Consider the following 17,655-nt stretch of genomic DNA (forward strand, 5'->3'; position numbering starts at 1 on the left):
TTACGCAGCCTTGTAGAAGTGTCAGAACCTACAAAATTAAAAAGGAAAAATATGTAAGTTAGGTGTTCAGATGTACAATAGAGATGGTCTATGTGTTTAAGGAACTTAAATAAGAATCTTAGCAAACCAAGATGCTAAGATTTCTCCAATTTGATTGGAACCTGAGAAAACTGTAAGTTGCTATAATTTTGTTTTTTTAAAAACCTTATTTAGGTCCCTGGTGAAGGGCATAAGGCCATCCACCTGGCTTCAAATATTTTAATCAAAGTTTAATTTAAAATTGTTCTACTTGCCCAATTTCTGCAGGATGGCTTTATTTTTCACAGCTATACATAAGAAATTAAGAGCTTGCATTTTGTGTAGTCTACCCATTTCAGTAGTGATCTGATTTAGTATTTTTGCCTTTCTCTATGAGAAGGGAATTTAATAAATATATAGCGAGAGACCAGTTTACATCTTATATAAATAAATTCTATTGAATTCTTATTGTGGTGTTAACAAAGAACAGTATGTCAAGCCCATTTCTAATATGCATATAATTATTTGATTAAAAGGACATTTATGTGATCACCTACAAAATAGTATTTCTCTTCTCTTTGTTTTCCCTTTTGTTCTATTTCATATTTTTAAAAATGCCAGAAAATCACAACCTGTGAATAGAAAAGCCAAAGTGTAAATTTACTTCTATTCAAAAGCTTTGGTATTGATTTTATTATGTGCATGAATCCAGATGGCTCTGTTCTTTACCTGCAGAAGAATATGTTACTGGGTTGTGCTTGTTAGGTAACTATATCTAGTTAAAAGAAAAAGCTTTTTCCTGGAAAATGTCAGTGCTAGCAAAGTGTTCTGCAGTGATTCAGCCTAAATTGGAATGATTCATTACAGCAAAATGGCATAAAACACTTTTTAATTGATTCAAAACAAATGTAAGCTGCATTTTCTTAGCTTATGCATTATGGGGGTTGCAATTGAGGGCCCTTTATCTGGTGTTTTAGACAGAAATGAGGAATTGCTCTAGGTGTATCAAAAATACGCTCTAACCGAGAAGCCTAGCTTATAGGATGCAATGGGATGTCATGCTCCATATCTGGAAATGGATCAAAGTCTAAAAAAGGGTTGTTTTTTGTTTGTTTGTTTTATCCAGAGTTATTTTTCTCCAGGCACATCTAATGGTAATATTTCTCTCCTTTTAGAATGAAGGCACATGTGGTAGTGTAAAGACTAAGGGAAAGTCCAAAACTTGTCAAATTAATTCCTATTCCATTTAAAACACAAAAGCTTAGGAAAATGAGAGAGAACATGGGAACACACCATGAACTAGCATATTTTTGTGCAGCTGTTGTCGCTTCACTTCAGAATTGGGAATATCTTCCAGCTGCAATGTCTCTCAACGCATGCTTTTTCTCTGGCAGTGATGCTGGGCATAGTACTGTTTTTTGTTGTTGTTGTTTTTTGTTGTTGTTTTTTTAATGTCTCTAACAGTTTGCCCAGTAAGGTTATTCAGGCTGGGGTATGTCACTTGCTATGTAGAAAATGTGGTAATATTTTACAAATGTCTTAGCTAAAAAAATTCAGATTCCTCCTTGCATCAAAGGAATTCTAAGAGAGGGGAGGAGCTGGAACTGCTTAGCAATAGTCCTCATTGTTTCTGAGTCCCTGAAACATAGAAAATAATCGGCAATAGTCACACGTTGATGTTTGGACCGTTGACCTTAGAACATAGCATAAAGTAACTATTTGTTATTGACATTTTTGAGTATAAAAAATTGTACTCGCTAATTTTGAAACCTAGCTAAAAACCCATGCACAATGTTGCTCAGGCTTGTACAAACACTGTGAAAATAAGAGAGTAACATTTGGAAAAGCATTGACTAATTAAAGGCAGGACACAAGGTCCCAGAAAAAGCAAGGAATGCTTCGGTGAGCTTTTGAGACCATCTGAGGAGAAGATGGCTATAAAAGGCTTGAACATTATATACTTACACGTTAGATTAAGAACAAGCACAATGACAAGGCCCCACATCAGCTGCCTTCTTTCTATTTGACCCTGAATAATGAGATTAATATGAAGTCTTGCCAAAAACTCAAGCTGAATGGGGGAAAAATAATGGGATCTCAAGTTAGAAACACACATTTGGCTGCCTACCATGCAAAGAGCTGTGGGGCAGAAAGTAAAGCAAGGACGCTAAGATAAATGATGGTGAGATTTTTGAAACTGCAGGGCATATCTGCCTGGAAAGAAGTATTCAGAGCATGAGTGCAGTACAGGAGAGGTTGTATTTCCTAATAACAAACCACATTCCATCCTACTGAATTCAACAGTTAACATTATTTATAGTCTGAGTATTTTTTGGAGACATAAAAAAGCATATAGCCTGCTGATAGGTCATGTCTTCATTCAACACTTTTCTCTGAGCTAGTAGTTGTATGATTTAGCATTGTTATTGTGCTACATTTTATGTAGCAGAATTAGGAAGATCCTCTCTTCTTAGTGAGGTGGCTCTTTAACCTACAAATAAATCCAGATATTTTTCCTCCATGTGCAAGCGTGTGATGGGTTCAGGTAACATATTATGGCATTTCCCATGTGTCTAAGAAGGGGAGGTATTTGAATTTCCTTGATTTTGAGTTTCAGTTTCATATGACTGTTTTCACTTTCCACATCACTTGGCAAGCTCTTAGCAACGAGTCTCTGGACAGGATGTCCAGATAGGGAGGAGAACTGTTGGTGGCTGTCAGAGGCACTGCTCCTGCAGATTCATGGGGCTACTCCCTCAATTTACAGCTGGTCTCCAATGTCTCACCACCTCCACCTGAAGTATCAACTTGTAAGTGTAAACTAGGATACTGCAGTCTTTCCTGCTACAATCTGCAGCATACATGCTGGCCAGCATTCCCCCCTCCACCAAACATAAACCTGTTCTTTGTCAGATAGTTCCCCTGTGGCCTATCAAACTTGTACTGCAGTGATCTGAAAGCGAGGAAGAGATTGAAAGCAGAGAAGCAAATGTCAAGCAGCAAATGAAAGTGGAAACACCTGTTTGGCACTGAGGAACAGCTGTATGTGTGCAGCTGCTTCTCTCTCTCCTTAAATGACACATGCCTGTTGCTTTATTTAAGGTTGACCAGGTTCTTCATAGGCATGTAAAATATAGTTGATGCTATTTAGAAAAGGAGGCTCCTTCACCCTATGGATTTACTCAGCTCTAATCAGAAGTTCTACAGCAAATAGCAGACCTATAAAAGTTACATCTGTTTTTTTTTTTTTTACTGTTTTATTTCTTCTAGAGAAGTTTTAAATGGAGACTGTTTTTACTATTGATTGTTAAAATACACCTGATGACTTTTAGAAGATGACATAAGGCCCAGGTCTTATTTTGAGCTATCATCTGACTTCATTTACTCTATTAACTGACCCTGCAAGCAATGTTATTCATGTAGGAGCTACTTATGTTATGTAGGAGCTATGCCTGTTGGAATATGCATATTATTTTCACATTTAATCTATATTTTCTTTTTTAATAGGATTTTTTTTTCTTTTAGAAAATGCAGTTTTGTTGCAGTTTAAATGCATTTCAGGTTATTTCCATAACCACTTTGATTATGGCAGATTATTTGAAATTAAAAATGTATCTTTCCTACATGCAGGAAAAGTTCCATTCCTCAATCATATGTATGCACTTAATTCCTGATGCAGAGCACCAAGTTCATGGTCTAATTATAGGTAACCGCTAAGCACCACCAAATTGTTTTGCATTGAGCCAGAAAGTATAGGAAGTTTGAGATTGCAGGTTTTGTAGTAATATCTGAGCTGAAAGTAATTGGCCCACAAACTGAGTGTAGATGCCTAGCAATGCTGCAAACTGTGTGGAATTTCCTAGCCAAAAAGGACTTCATGGCTGTTGAACACCAGGCCACAAATGCACTGCTGTTTCTAATAACCAATCCATAACCAGTGTGCCTGTATTGCACATTATTTTTCTTTTATCTTGTACTGTAGGTTTATCATATACTAGCAATAAGTAATTAGTATAAAGATAAGTAAGTTATCTATGATGAAATTCAATCAGCTAAAATCCATAGGCATCAATTAATTTTGCCACAACATACACAAAGATAATTGGAAGTCAGGAACATATGGGAAAATAAGATTAGGGCATTCCGTTCATATGAAATTCAGTATTCATATATCCTATTCTAGAAAAGGTGAAAAATTAAATGTGAGAGGTGAGGAACTTTTTTTTTCTTATAAAAAAAAAAAAAAAGTCAATCCCGTATTGCAACAGCAAAGAACAGTGATCTTTTGTAAAATATATTATTGGCAGTGCTTTCTTCCATTTGTGTCTGCCAAGTTTTATGACAGTGTACATAAAATCAAATGTAAAAAATATCTTTTAATTAGAGTACTCATCATCTTGCATTAAAAATTGGTACAAAAATATAAATCCCTTTAGTGGATGGCACTTAACTCCAATTGACAGTAGTCCCAATCCTACATGCTTTACTCATAGCTTTAATGTCAATGACGTCAGTGACTTTTGTGCAAGGCCAGAGTTTGCCTTGAGTCATGTTTGCTCAGAGGGAATAGACATAATTTTCCTTAAAGGTAGTTTTCTTTATAGTATAATCCAAGAAAAATCTTAGAATTTCACATTGAACAAAAAGCATTTTTCTTGTGAAGGAGTGATGTGCAGAGATCTTATATCTGTATGCTTTCAGTATGCTAAAATAGACTGACTGGTAGCCTCCTGTCCTTGTTTTGTATAGCACCTAGAAGGCAGTCCTGCATAAGCATTCCTCCAGCATGTGAACTGCCAGTGAAGTGCAGTGCTGTGCATGGCATCCTCAGCTCAGTGGGGACCTCCTCTCTGCGTCATACTACAGTAATTTATCATATGAAATATGATAAATTCCTCTGAAATTCTACACATCTACTAACTGCAGTGCTTTCTCAAATGTCATTAGTACCAGGAAAAATCTAAATGGCCCCTAGTGGGCAATAATCAAAGACGGGGGAGGAAAGGGAAGGAAAACACAACAGTGCTCAGTTACACTGACGCAGCTTTGCAGTAGCTCAGTTGAAAGAGCTCTTTTGCTGGCCACAGTGTATCCCTGGCAAAGAAGACCTACTTGTAGAAAGGTATACTTTTGCAGGGGAACGTTATCATGTTTAGATGAAAAGCTCAACAGGGCTCCTGAACTTTGTGATCTGCAGTTTGCTCTGCTCTACCATACATCTGTGGCTGCAAATGCTCCCTGGTGTGATTTGCTCCTGCAGGTAGTCTTCCTGCAAAGACCACAGCTACCTTCCAGCAGACTGTTTGCCACCCAGTCTTCTGTGGCTATCTTGCTGCACACTACCTGGTTAAAAATGCTTTGCAGCAAGTTTTCAGTGCCTCTCTCCCTTTTTTCACCTCATTATAAAATTCAGCAACTTGATCTGCTCTTGGTCATGTACCTTCTGGCATCAGTATGAAACCTTGCAACATGATGTGTGTTGAGAACACCACTTCTGTACTTGATTGGCTCTAATTTTCCGAGGTTACCTTTAATACACTTTGCATTCAATGCCACATTTTCTGTGCAATTTATTTACTGTTTGTTTATGGTTTCAATAAAAGCAGAAGAAACACAACCATAACAATTAAAAACATGTATTGTTTCTCTAAGAAAATTCTTGTAATTAGTATGTTAATTCCCCACAAATATGACCATAGCTATATTAGCAGCCAGTATTACCATATGCTTCTGGGAAGAAAATAATTACCAAATTGTTTAAGAGCCTTCTGGGAAAGGAGAATAGAAGATCTGATTTAAGATGGTGTGATGTCTTGAGAAAATTACACTGTGTCCCTGTCATATTTTTATCTATTATGGTGCTGTCTGCTTATGCATTTCCATTTGAAGAGTGTTATAATTTATCATGCAGCTAGAGAATTCTTCAGAATTAGGGCTAGTTATGTATCAGTAAGCAGAACATAGGAGGCTGTTTAATATGAGGCAGAAAGCTAGCCACTAGCTGAAGTTGGGGTCAGTCTGTCAGAACGACTTGTTTGTTATTATGGAACCTTGTCATCAGAACTTTGAATTTAGACGAAATGATATGATTACATTTTTTTAAAGAATCGTTATGCTATACTGTCTCTGTATTTGGAATCCTACCTGAATGTACTTGTCATTGCTGTGTGTTAGAAGTTCCAAGACACACCAAAGGAAAGATTATCTACAGCGGGGTTGGCTTAAGACTCCTTCTGGGCTTCTGTAGCCCAGATAACCTTGGATATCTTTTGCTGATTCAGATTCTTGTGATGATTACTGCCTCTTTGCTCACCCTGGAAACACACATTTCCTGTCTAAACTATGGACTGTAAAGACAAGTAGTTCAGTGATGCCATATGCTGATGAATCAGTGTGAGAGGAGTTTGGTGAATTATAGCATAATTTTAAAAGAAGAGGCTCATCCAAGTCCAGGTATTTTGCTTGAGATAGGAAAAAGAAATAAAGGTTAGTCACTTTGGTTTGTACTTATTTTGCACATATCATAGGGATTTTCCACTGTTTTAAGTCTTTCTAGTTCCTCAGCTTTAGTATTTACAGCGAGCGGAAAAACATTCATTACCTCCTTCTTAGTCACTTGAACATTCTGGCTAAGGAAGCCTAAAAGAGCAAGCTGAATCTAAATATATAGAACATTCTTTAGCTATATCAGCAACTCCAATTCTTTGTTTCTCACAGGTATATAAGAATTTCTTGCAGAAATTATCTAAAGAGAATGCTGCAAATCTGCTCTGAAAAAACATAGACTTCTGAGAAATTACCATATAATCATATAAATGGTCTGCAACATTGTCCTGTTTCTATTGCATAGCTACTCAAGCAGAATATACTTTAGTCTTTTTTTTTTTTTTTTTTTTTTTCCTTTTTTCTCTAAAGTTGCACTAGATATACTGAAAGCCTGCAGGTTGCCTTGGAATTGGGGTGGGGAGTATTCTTTCATGTGATCTGGTATTTTAGAAGAATTTCAAATGAAAAAATAAATAAACAAGCTTTGTAAGCCCTCAAGACTCAAAATAAAATAATGTTGTGTGAAGATTTCTTGGGAAAATATCACTATGATATAGTAAGATGGAAAATATATATTATGTTCATTAATTCTGGTTTGTTTTGCCTAGTTGTCAGTTTGGAATCTTTCTTCTTACCAAAAAAAAAAAAAAAAAAAAAAAAAAAAAACACCAAAAAAAACTCAGCTTGCTTGATTTTCCTAATGAAGCAATTTAACTTTTCACAAGAAGCCCACAGTGTTTAGTATTTTAATGTCTTAAAAATTAATACTAAAATGCTGAAAATTGTAATGAACATTGTTCATTACAATGTAAGGTAATGTAGAGTAACTACTACATTTTAAAATAATATATTAAATCTCATTTATCTATGAAATCTGTATTTATTCAGCTCAAGTACGCATCTTTCTAAAAATCCAAGAGGTTTTTTTGGAGGTGTTAAGAAACAGATATGAAGGCAATGTTATTGGTATTATTGGTAGCTTGTTCCCTTATCAAAATAGCAGATTTAGTCAATTTTGTTTTTCTATTAACATTGTCTAAATATTATGGTTAATTGTGGATCCAACACTGATATTGATGAAGATCTGTCATGGACAAAAGAAGAATCCAAGAAGCAAACTAATACAATCAAAGAGTACTTAGTATGAAAACAAAAGGCCGTCTTCTGTTTTGCAAAATTAAAGGGTTAAGAATATTCAGCCAATGTAATGATTTGATTATTTTAGCATCAATGGGTACTTCATCATGGCCTTAGGTGTCTAATATTTGTTCATATGCATTCATTGCACTCACCATGACAACTCCTGTGACAGTATATGCTATTGTGTTCACGCAAATTCATAATACAATATATTTCCATGTCTAGGATATTGTGTTCAGACTAAAAGAAGATATTGTTAAGTACTGCTTTTCTAACTGTAGAGTGCTGGCACTGATTTTATTTTAATTGCTGAAACTGCTAAGTTTCAGTTTCCCAGAAAGTAGTGATTGCTATGTTTTATGTTCTATGTTGCTAGAAGTGATTTCCATGTTATACTCCATAATAAATGTTAAAGAAAAGCTATACATTCTTTAAAAAGCTAGATTCCACAAAGAAACATCATGATTCTTTTAGTTACAAAGGTATTACCATGTGCAATTACATTGAAATGAGATAATATTTTTACTGTGATTTGCTTAATTCTGTTGATTTTGTACGATAACACCGTATTTTTTAGTTGAGTTCTGATCATGCTCTTAAAATACTTTGTAATAACTAACTGACTCCTATATTCACTCTCTGAGAGTATGTGGTAGATATGAACACAACAAACAATACAGACTAAACTTGACCAGAAAGACTGATTTTAGATATGAATCAGTGTGCAAAACTTGTATACTGCATTATCTCAATCAGTTTAACTTTCTTCTGGAAAATTAATTTATGATAATATACCACAGAATCATCATGCATTTGACCTTATTAAACTGGAGTAGAAGCAAATTGTATATCGTTGACTTTAACCTTGGTTCACTGTGTAGATGAAAGAAAATAATTGCACTAGTAAAAATAATAAAATGGCTGCGTGCAGCTCTACAAATTGAATGGACCTTGGCTCACTGCTATTATGAATGATTTAGCCTATAGAAATGGAATTTTGTAATTAACAGTAAACGGGAACAGAAAAAAAAATACTAGCACTGGCTGCCTTTAAGCAAGAATGGATGGATGCAACTGTATTAGCAGCTAGTTATAAATATTGAGAATGGTTTTAAAGGCTAGAACAAAAGAAAAGGATGTCAGAGTGGAGATGGAAAGTGGCCTTAGAATGAGGATTTTTGTAATCCAAATGAGATCAGTAACTAAGGAATCCCTAACTATTGCTACAATTAAGAAAATGGAGCTGGTGAGACTTGCTTATGTGACTGCGACAGAAATTTGACCCAGGCACTGTTGGGGAAAAAAAAAAAAAAAAAAAAAAAAAAGAGAGAGAGAGTGAAAGAGACTGGAAAGATGCCTTTGCTGAGGTTAATGCAAATATTCCAGTCCCCAGTTTGGGTAAATAGCACATTTGCAATTGATGCTGCTGAGCAGTGGAATGGGTTGTAGATATGTGTATTTGATGGTCACTTAGGTGAAGGGTATGCAGTCCTTCTTATTCCAGAACTGTTAAACCAGCAGCTCCAAGACTCAGAAAAGGTACTGCAGAAATTGTCATTAAGTGGCACAGTCCCTCAAGGCAACTTGAGATTTAGATTTTTAAATCTATTACTCAACAAAAAGAAAAAAAAAAAAGTGTGCTGCATGGTTTTTCTTCTTTCCTTTTCCATCTCCGATTGCTATTCTTTCTTCCAGAAGGGATAGTAAAATTCTACTTTCTTCTATTAATTTAATTAGTACTGTACTGGTGTAACTGAGAGCAGAATTTGTCCTGTGCTTCTCAAATTAAATGAGAGCTCCATCAGGCTGACTCTTTCATATTACAGTGCATCTTCATTAAAATAACATTTAATACCATCTGTAATTTCAGCCCTTTAGTCCTTTAGTCCTTTTCTCATGCAGAGTATCACTCTGACAACATCAGTCAGGTAGGGCATTTTACTGCTTCCTTCACAGAAATTGGCTATAGCCAAATGTGTGTTTGATGGGGGGGAGGGGGGGAATGTGTTCAGAGGGGGGCCTTTGATGAACATTTGATTATTTTTCTTTGATATTAATGAATGACAAGATTTCATTAGTAATACAAGTATGCTAAGAATACCTTTCTTTTTTTCTTTTTTTCTTTTTTCTTTTTTTTTTTTTTATGACAAAGCAGTGCCACACAACATTTACAACACAGCTGTTAACATGAAAGGGGACACACTGGCAGTATAACCAGTACACAGTTGGCCTTCTTTGCTAGAGTAGTTTCATGCCAAACACATGAAGTTTTAATTATAAGCAGTTTAAAATATTTACACTGCTGCATTTTCTTATTCCTGTACAGAAACAAGATAAAAGTCCTTTTGAAATGTGATGACAGAAAGTATTTGACACCAACACCATGCAATTGTGATGCCTAATTAATTAGTCTGAGTGAATATTTATGTTGTTGGAATTTCTATTATTGCATTCTCTGCTCAGTGATACCCTAAGTCCCAAAGCGTCATTGCTTGAAAAGACCTGAAATAAGTAATCCTCCCTCCCTCTTTTCCTCCTTTCTTCCCTCCAAAAAGACAGTTGGGTCTGCTATGGAAATCAAGTACTATTGCTTAGGGTGTTGCAATGCCTTTTATATGTGTTGTTTCTGGAATGAGATCCACAGCTCTGAGTGAGTCACTTAAGCATCCCCTTCAGTGCATATGTTTGAAGGTACATTGAAGACCTCTTTCTGAATTTGAACATCAGCTCTTTTAAAGGCTTAGTTAAACTCACTGCCTTTTTAATATCATAGCTGGAACCGGAATGTGGTGGCTGCCTTTGTAAAATGTCTTTGGGATTAGCACAGATGCCCACAAAGAGATAAGATTTGGGTTTTATACCCTACTCAGCCTTGAAGCTCTTCTGTATGCCAAGAAATAGTCTTAGGACTTATTGGCTAGGGAAAGTGAAGGGGATGTTCTAGAGCTGACTAGGAGATGAGATGTATTCTACACTGAAAAATACTTGGTAGTGTTTTTGCTTGTTTGTTTGGTGGGTTGGTTATATAAAGATAATTAAAAGTTTCATCCCACTTTCTGGAGAAATCGGTGGATAAGTGCACATTTATGTATGTGTACAGATATGCACACATGCATGTATATATGTTTGTACATGTATTCCAGCTTTTTCCTGTGTTTTGTTTTGTTTTTTTTTTTGAATGGTTACTTTGCATCAAATGAAGTTCATGCTCATAAATGCCCATCAGATAGATTTGGAGTCTGCCTAGTGGATCAAACCCCACTGGGAAGCTAAATAGAAGAAAACTTCAGGTGCACAGATCATTGTAAATTCAGCAGGATTTGCGAGGAGTGTTATTGAAGCTCAGTACTCAGGCTCTTTCATGTATTTGAGCTCTCATTCTTACAATAGCTCTGATTTTCAGAATAGGTACCATCAGCTGAAAAGTAATTTTTTTTTTTTTTTTTTTTTTAAACTCTAGTCACATGTTCCTGGTCTGAGAGAGCAAATCGGTGCTTTCTGATGAGTACACTAGAGCGTTGTTTTAGATGGGGTGGAAAAAAATATGATGAGCAACAGGGACTTGTTGTGGTATCTGGCAGTAATTGGTAAGAACAAGCTTCCTACCATAGACATGGATTTTTTAAAAAAAATTCAAGATATGGATAAATGTGTAAGATTTAGCCTTGTCTAAATCTAAACTGCAATTTATGCAAGATGGGGAATAAGCTACTGCATAATTAACTATATCTTGTAAGTTTAGTAGTTATCCTTATTGTCTATCCTTTATCAAAGTAAAATCAGAAAACTGTTTACATTGCAGACTAAAATATACTGTAGCCACACCTGAGGTTTAAATGAGCTGTGTTGGATAGTAGGAGACCTTGTTGAGATCAAGGTAAATTAGCCTTCCCGATCTTTCTTTTGTCATGACTATGCAGCTCTCATTACCTAGACTAGCTCACATAACATTAACTTGGGTATCTTACAGCTACACCATTTTCTGTCTTTCAGATATATACATAATCAGTTTGCTTTTTTGTCAACCAAGAAAAAGTCAGCTGCTTATATTACACTCAAATCAAAATGTTTCCTATCCTGCTAGTCCCACAACGTGTTACAGCTACCTTCTTCCCAAGCTGTATATAATAACTCTGAGTGTTTATTGGGTCTCTTGAAAGTTGTAGCCCAATAAGTGTACATATATATATATATATTTTTTTTTTTTTCTGACTTTTATTTCAGTGTTACCATGCTTCCTACAGTTAAACTTCTCCTCCATTTACCCAGTACTTCAGGTCTTCTATGAATTGCAGGATCTGCTAATCTCCCTGTCTTTCCCTGTGGCTGCTCTGGCTCTGAGCTTGCATGTCCCTGGCTCGGCAGGATATCCGGGCATCTTTCCAGTGTCACAAATGGGATAGACAGACTTGACAACCCACCTGATTAGCACGAATTTGAGTATTTTAATTTGGAAAAGGAAAGGAGTACAATGTTTTCAGATTTACTTCTAAATTGTTTTCACTGATTGTTGCCCCTAAAGGGTGAGGAATTGAGCAGTGAATTGGCAAAATAAAAATCAAATCCCCAATGAGTATGAAAGAGGATCAAAGAGAGGAAGGGAGAAACACCAGCAGAAACTAGTAAATGCAGTCTACCACTAACATATAGTGAACGAATATGTTTTTACTGTATGTGTATCTACACTTGTAAGAAAGATGGCCACTCTATCTAAAGTACTCACTTCTGTGAATTTTTTCCTACAGTATGACCATTGCCTATACAACTATCTGTACAAGAGAGTGATCAACTCCATCTGTGATTACTTAATGGTTTCTTTATCTTACACTTTATCTTTTAGGCCTTTTCTACTCTATTCAGAATGTTTCTTCTAAGTAACCTATTTTTCTACTGCTTTCAAACATCTTTTTTCTTTTACTTAAGTCATGTGAGAAAAATAAATGTGGCTTATTTTGAAAAATGTTTATAATCCTTATAATCTTTTTTTCCACCAAAAAGATTCAGAGGACCAGTTAGAGATATGCTTCTCACTAATAAATGTTGCATACATCTACCATACAGTTGCATAGAGCACCTCCCCAACCCAGAGCTGTGAAGGGGAGGGGTAGAAATTGATTGGGGAGGGGTAGAAATTAATCAGAGGCTATTAATGAATATTCATGAGGGTTGTAATCAATGCTATACTTGTGTCATTGCATAAGTAGAACATAGGACTGAAAAAAATTTGAACTCCTTGGATAATAACCAGGATGTTCTTATTACCTATTACAGGTTATACCTTAATGCAACTTTTTTTTTTTTTTTTTTTTTTTGGGTGGGGGATTGGTTGTCTTTACAGTGAATCCCAATCTTTTGATTTGGTTTCAAAACAATTATTCAGAGCCTTATAAGGCTTGATAAGCTTGATTCTCTGTAGCTAGCAGTCCATGCTCCATGACATTGATAGCAAGTTATGTTCTGGAGTTAGAGCCTTGCAGGTAGGAAGCCCAATTAGAAAGTTTCCTAAAGGGCTTAGATGTGGTTGATTGCCCCACAGTGTAAAAAGTCAGGTAACTCCTGCGGTGCTAAATCCTTCAGTATGCTTTTTTGGGGGAAACAAGAACAGCATATCAAGGAAATTATGCTGACCTTCTGCCTTGCAGGCAACCTCACAGATGATACTCTCAGGAGGAAAAAGGATCCTCAAGGTGAAGAAATATGGTCCTTATCAAGATTTGAGTTAAGTTATTAATAAGTGCCCCATTGCAGCAGTTACCTATGGGCATCATTTTCAGCCTCTCTTTTAATTAAAACTCCATTTGCTAGAAGTAGCTGTTTAAGTCTTACAGACTGTAATATTGTGTCGAATGCATAGATTTGTAACACAAAAATATGTTCAATAATGCCTTTCATTCAGCTTTCATATATTTTGTGATGCTGGCACAATAAGACACAATAAAACGTGGTACATTGCTTGCTCCTGTACCACTGATGTGAAAGCAGAATGCTATGAATATAAAAGACACCGTAAGCGAAATCATTGCAGAAAAGCCTGAGGCTCATCATTTCTTATGGTGTAGGTTTTTTTTGTAAAGATCCACAGAAGTTTGATTTTTAAAAATATCTCAAAGATACTTTTTCACTTTCTCTCCCAAATTAGTGAGAGTTCTTCCTTTTGAATAATGTCTGATGATCTGTGTTACTTCAGCCTTTCCAGGTCATCTGAAAACCTGTGGCTGAAATGCCATATACTTCTCCAGTAAGATCATCATCAGGAACAATTTTTAACATGCTTCAATCTGTGCTGCTGCATTACTATAGCAGGAATTTAGTTGATGTCGATTAGAAAAGTTTTATATATGAGTACCTATTAGGTCTTAGATTGAAATTGCTAAATTATTTCATATCAAACACTTAGATCAGAGTGGTTCCGGGTCATGGTCTGCCAAGTTGGACTTGATCTTAAATGGTCACCTTGTAATAAAAAAAAAATCCTTATTCTACTAATTATATTTCCAACTGCAATGCAGTGCTGCACAGAATATGAACTGAGGTTGTGCAGTTTTGGAGATGGGTGATTTAATACCTCTTGTTTCCCCATCTATACATATTTCCTTGTACAAAGTAAAGTGCCATACCCACTGTGTGTTTTAGACTCCTGTTTCATAGCAGTGTTTCAGAGAAGTAGATTCTGCCGATCTTTAGTAAAAAAGGAATTTTCCATCTAAGGAGAAATTATCAAAGCCCCTCTTTTGAACTCGTCAATACTCCTAAGTAGCAGCATTTACTTATTTATCTGACATTATTCATGCGTGTAACAGCCTTTGGCTCTTTTCTTCTGAGAGTAGAGGAAAACTCTCTTTTATGGACACTGGGTTCTCAAGGCAGGCATTTCACTGTCATCATTTATGATTTTTGATCCATTTTGGCATGGTTTCCTGTTACTATATCTAATATTAGAACAGAATACTGAAAGCTTGAAGCAGGAAGAAGACTTTTTGTAAAATCTGTTTGGTAGCCTACCTGGTCAGTCTATTATTATTTTTATACAGCTGCACTATTCCCTCCAAAAGAACAGTTCATGAAATAAACTTGCAAAAAAAAAAAATTACATCTGTGGTGAGAATGTTTGAAACAGTTTTATCTTAGAAACATCTATGTGTTGTTTTTGTTTTTGTTTTGTGTTGTAAGGTATAGACATGGGGGAGAAAAGCACCAGAATGACACTTGAATAAATTCTGATATATACTCAACCTAATATACTGCTTTTTGAATAATGTTGGATCTTTTGATGAAGATCTACTTAACTTATGATGAATGGTATTTTACCCCACAAACAGACATTGATTTCTGGAGAAGAATTTGAGAGGTAAGATAAGCTTTAGGAACAGCTGCAGAGGTTTTTGAAAGAGTATGACTTCAGGCAGTACTAAAATCTTTCAGATAAAGAAGACAAATCATTCTGTCATGAAACACATTGATCAATCAAACTCTTAGGAGAATCAGTGAGATGGTAGTAGTATGCATCTGTTACCCAGAAAATAGGTAGAGGGTATAGACTTCTATGTTCTTGGAAGGAAATATTTTATTAAGAGAAAATCAATTAAATTTATTTTATGAGGTTTATGGTGGCTTAGAGGTGAGTGATTTGTTGTTTTTTTTTTTTTTTTTTATTTACTCCAATTTATAACTAGAACAATGACACACTGCTTTCCTGTGATCCTAAAGGTTCAATCGTCACTAGATGTTGGATCAGAATGTAAGATATTTTCTTTAAAGTGATGCACGTAAGTTGAATGTGGCAGTAGAATTGAATTGAGCTTGCCTATCTACGTTATGTACAATTTACTTTTATGTGCATATATAAGATACAGCTCACAATCTATACACATCACATAGTCTTATGTCTGTCATTTATTTAATAGTCACAAAAGAAAATATTTGTCAAGTAAAGCAAAATGAAACTCTGATTTAAATTTCTCATCGTTGTAACCTGGCAATTAGGTGTTGTTTTACATTAGTCACGTGACGTTGTAACAGGTTAGATGTACTCAAGGAGACATGCTGAACATCTATTATCTCCAGGCTATTTATATCCCTTGCATATTATCTTCCAGATTATGTAAGGAATTGGCCCAAGATACAATTGGTCTCAAATCAAAAAAGTACCAAGAAAAAAGATGCAAGTGCCCATTACTGAATACATCAGTCAGGATGAAGAATGACTTTGGAGTCTTTATGCTACAGAAATGTAAGTGTAAAGTCTAATGCTTTCTTTTGGAAGTAGCCATGGACAGTTGAAATATTCTGGATTTCTAAATGGCAAAATTAATCTTTTTGGGGGGGTCTTTATGCTGGCATTTGCTATTGGGCACCTGAGAATTTGGGGCTAAATTTAAACGTAAAGTTGTATTAGTTTAGGCTAACCACTCTGGAGAACAATCTTGTATTCCTTGCACACCCACCTGCTAAGTTCCTGCTGAGATCAGTGAGTGGGGATTTTTTGTGCGTAAAGAATGAAAGATCAGGTTCCAAATAAATGTTTGGATAGAGCTACTACAAGACTTTACACCTTTTGTAAAGCCTCTTGTATTGGTTTAAACTTAAAGCTTGAGTTCTCTTCTTCCCTGATACTCATTATTTATGAAAAATGAATCAAGAATCATTTTCACTGTTGAACAATGCCAGGAGATTTTATTAGACATTTTTATGTGCAAGGACCGTTCTGGAGAATAAATGTGCTCTTATGTTCGTTGCTCACTCTAGTTTCTCTTCCTGGCAGCTATGACAATTATTTACCATATTCTTTGACACTGTGGTAAGAAAAAAGGCAATAAAAAAAAATAATTGAAATTCTGACTCCATTGAAATAAAATTGATTTCTGTTACTGATTTCAGTCTCTTCATCCACAACACACTTATTTGTTTCTTGCTGGAATGATGAGAACCACCTCATGTTTTGTTCAGATTCATTTAAAAAAAAATAAATAAATCAGGTTTTAAAAGGAACAAACCACAAAGCATAGCAGAAAAAACTTACTCATGTTTGACAGCTTTTTAAATACTCTTAACAGTGCTCTTAATCAGTACTCCAAATGGAATTTGATGTATTCTGCCTTAAGAAAACTATTTATCTTCAAATTCTTTTGGCTATTCATATTTATCCTTTGACTCAAGTCTGACAGTGACCTGTCTTTTCTAGAAAGCATGTTAAGCTGCGTTGCACCTCAAACTCGCTGACATTAACAGAGCTGTCCCCAAATAACTGGTATATATGATCCCTGGAGCTGTTTGTCTCAAATAAGATCAAAGGTACATTCCTTTGAAGTAGAAAACAGGAAAGCATGTTGTCCATTGGCTTGAAAGAGTCTTGGCCCTCCAGAGAAGTAGAGGCGTTAACTCAGATTACAACATATGTACACTGCAGCACCATGAGCTGACACAGTTTAAGACTAAACAGATTTGGATTTAGGGGGGCTAGTTTGAGAAAATTGAATATTTTATCTTAAGTCATTATAACCCTCTCAAGTCATGTTTTACAATCAATTTTGAATTGATTTGTTATTTAGAATATTTTATCATCTTGTGAAAGAAACATTTTTAGGAAGTGTCCTTTCCACTAAAAAAATACTTAAGTAGAAAATCACCGGTTTTACTAGCACAAAGTTAACAGCCATGACTCAACAGATCTATATGGATGTGTTGAACTCCTGTGTTTTTCTTTAATTCAGTGCAATCACTCCTTTACTTTTCTGTCCATGAGGATCCTGAACTGAAGCCTACTCTAATCAGGGAGATTTCAACAAATCTTAGTGTTCATGTCTCACACCCCTAAATTCAATGCATATTATAAACATTAGTTATTTTGCATTTCAATGATCAGAGTTCTGCCAGAGTTCTCAGACAAGAACAGCTACAGAGACCTACCATACAGACTACACATCAGATTTTCTTGCCTTCTTGCTTTTTCTC

The sequence above is a fragment of the Netta rufina genome (assembly GCF_964035555.1).
Source record: "Netta rufina genome assembly, chromosome: 12".
Taxonomy (NCBI): Eukaryota; Metazoa; Chordata; class Aves; order Anseriformes; family Anatidae; genus Netta; species Netta rufina.